Below are 3,178 nucleotides of genomic sequence, written 5' to 3'. Positions count from 1 at the left end.
AGAACGCAACAAAGGCATTTTATAGCTTAATTTTTTTTTCTTAGCAAGAAAGACAGAGACAGAGAGAGAGACAGAGAGAGGGACAGATAGAGACAGGTAGGTAGGAAGGAAGAGAGTTTATAGCTTAATTTTATCTAACATTCATGATTCTTTTATTAGGTTGATATTATTACGCCCAATTTACAAATGGGGGAGTTCGTGTTCAGATAGATTAATTTTCTTAAGGTGATTTAGATCATAAGTGACTGCTCCAGCTTTTAAACTCATGTTTTTCTGGTCCAAAGTCTGTGTTCTTCTAAGCTGCATTGTCTCTTCCTGTCAGAAGAGTATCCAGCTGTCAGAATTTTGTGTTTAGTCCTAGTCACTACCTTAAACTCACCCTTCCCTCTTGGTGCCATCTCTATTGGAAACTGTAGTCTCTGTTCTGCCAGAGAACAGGACTAATACAGTTATTCCTGATAAGCTAGTGGACTTTGATTCTAAGGAAAAATTGGTGCCACTTGGTACTCACACACCAGAGCCAATATCCTGGCTTGGTCTTACCATGAACTATTGGCAAATTCTGGATCTTATTAATCTGGCTTTGAGTTTTGGCTTCATTTTCAGAATTAATTGTCTTTATTTATTTATTTATTTATTATTCCATTAAAAATGATTTAGTGCCTGACATGGTGGTGGCACAGTGGATAGAATGTAGGACTGGAATGTGGAGGGCCCAGGTTCAAAACCCTGGGTCACTGGCTTGAGTGCGGGCTCATCTGGCTCTAGTGCAGGCTCACCAGCTTGAGCGCAGGGTTGCTGGCTTGAGTGTAGGATCAGACATGACCCCATGGTCACTGGCTTGAGCCCAAAGGTCACTGGCTTGAAGCCCAAGGTCACTGGCTTGAGCAAAGTGTCGCTTACTCTGCTGTAGCCCCATCCCGGTCAAGGCACATATGAGCGAACAATCAATGAACAACTAAAATGCCGCAACAAAGAATTGTTGCTTCTCATCTCTGTCTCATTCTGTCTGTCCTTATCTGTCCCTCTCTCTGACTCTCTCTGTGTCTCTGTCAAAAAAAAAATGATTTAGTAATATTTTACCCACCCTTTTAATGATTTTTATAGTGGGAAGATGTTCTTTGTCAACTCTTTTGTTAATGTTGATGAATTGGTACAGTCCAGAATCCTCTTTGCTCTTTTGTGAGATTATAAAGAAGAAAGAACAGTCAGCTGCTTTCTCCTGAGAATCTAGCATTGAGCATCAAAGAATAATCTTCTCTTCTAGCTAAAATCACTGTGTGACTTCAGATCAGTGTAATTAAAACATGTGGCAACTTACAGATAAAAATGTTTTATAAGAGTGAATGGCACCATTCTGAAAGGACATGTAATTGTTCACATTTTATAGAGAAGAAACTGAGACTCAGAAGTTTAAAAACTTGCATAAGGTTACAATGACAGAGAGCCAAGGACTTTAAGCTATGATTCTGAGATCAAAGAACAAAATTAACCTACTGTGTTGCCTCTCTGGAAATTGTAATCTTTATAACAAGAAGAGACATTTAAAAAGGTAAAAGCTGAAGCATCAGAATACATATATTTAAGGGCTAAATTGTGTAGTACAGAAAAAACTATAAAAGGAAGATATCAATGTGGGGTATATATGTTCCCCTTCATTCCTGTTGAGAGAAACCAAATGTCAGTTGAATACATTCCTCACAGAAAGAATTACCTGTTGAGTACGTTCTGGAAGAGCTCAGCAGATGGCATTCCAAATTAGAGATGCCCACATGGGCTGTGAAGGCTATAATGGATTTCAGACATCTATGTCTGTCTCTTTGGCAAATGACAATGCTTTGCGAAGGTGGGTTTTATCTTTTATTTATTTAGTTTTTATATTTAGAGACTATATTCACTTGTAAAGAGAGACACATCTGTTTTACATGGATTGAATCTAAATCTGTGTAGACATCAGATTGTGTGTGGTAGTTGACCCAAGGCTGTAGGGTTTTTCTGAGGTTAGTGGTGCTCTAGCTGATTTGATTACCCCTCATATTCTCAATTATTTCCATACAAGATAAAAACGATCTAATTTTCCAAGGAAATGTGTAATTTTTCTGGTGGAAAGCTCGTGAGAACTAAGGTCCTAGGTTTTAATTCTAATGCTCTTGGCTATATATAACAGAAAACCCAACTGAAAGTGGCCTAAACAGTAAGGAATTTCTTTTTCCTTAAACAAATTCTGGAATAGAGTAAATTCTAGATTGGTAAATTTAAGAGTTCAATGGTGTCATCCAAGACTCTGGCTCTTCCCACATTTTTTACCTCATCCATAGCAATTTAGTTTTTGTCCCCTCACTTGTCTCATCATCGTTTCAATATGGCTGCCTCATCTCCAGGCATCTTCCCCTCAGACAGCAATGTTGAGATTTCAAAAAAGTGCAGGTTTAAAAAAAATGTTTATTTTATTGATTTTTGATGGGGAGGGAGGGAGGGAGAGGAGGGAGGGAGAGAGAGAGAGAGAGAGAGAGAGAAACAGAGAGAGGGATATCAATCTGTTCCTGTATGTACCCTGACCAGGAATCAAACCAGCAACCTCTGTGCTTCTGGACAATGTCCTAACTAACTGAGCCATATGGCCAGGGCAAAAAAGTGCAGTTGTTCCTCCTAATTGGACAAAAGCTTCTTCTGAAAGCTGCTACTCACTCAAGAAAAGTTTCGAGTCTCATTTGCCAGAATTTCCTGAGATACTAACTTCTAAACAATCAATGGCAAGAAAAATGAAATTTCCACAATGGATTTTGCTAATAGAGACTTACTCTCTGGGGCAGAGGATGGGTTTCTTCACTGGGCACAGGGCCATGATACGGGTGAACAAATTCAGGGTTTTATTGGTAAGCAATACGGGAGGGACTGTATCTGTTGAAAAGCAACCAACAATATGTGGCACACTTAAGTCTTGTTGGACTGGGATAATGTGCTAACAATTATTACCTTGGTCAATTGATTGAAGAAGGAGGACTGTCATTATTTAGCTACCATTTTGGACCAGAAGCACTTTCTTAGTTCATGAAGCTTAAGCCTGTATCTTAAAATATTATAGTTTTTCCTGTTTAGAAGGGCATCCCTTTTTCTATGAAAACCAAAATTTTCACCACTCCAAGCAAGTGATTCTTTTGGGTACTGCTAATCACTG

This window comes from Saccopteryx bilineata, chromosome 5 (assembly GCF_036850765.1).
Source record: "Saccopteryx bilineata isolate mSacBil1 chromosome 5, mSacBil1_pri_phased_curated, whole genome shotgun sequence".
Taxonomy (NCBI): Eukaryota; Metazoa; Chordata; class Mammalia; order Chiroptera; family Emballonuridae; genus Saccopteryx; species Saccopteryx bilineata.
This window is presented reverse-complemented; position numbering follows the sequence as displayed.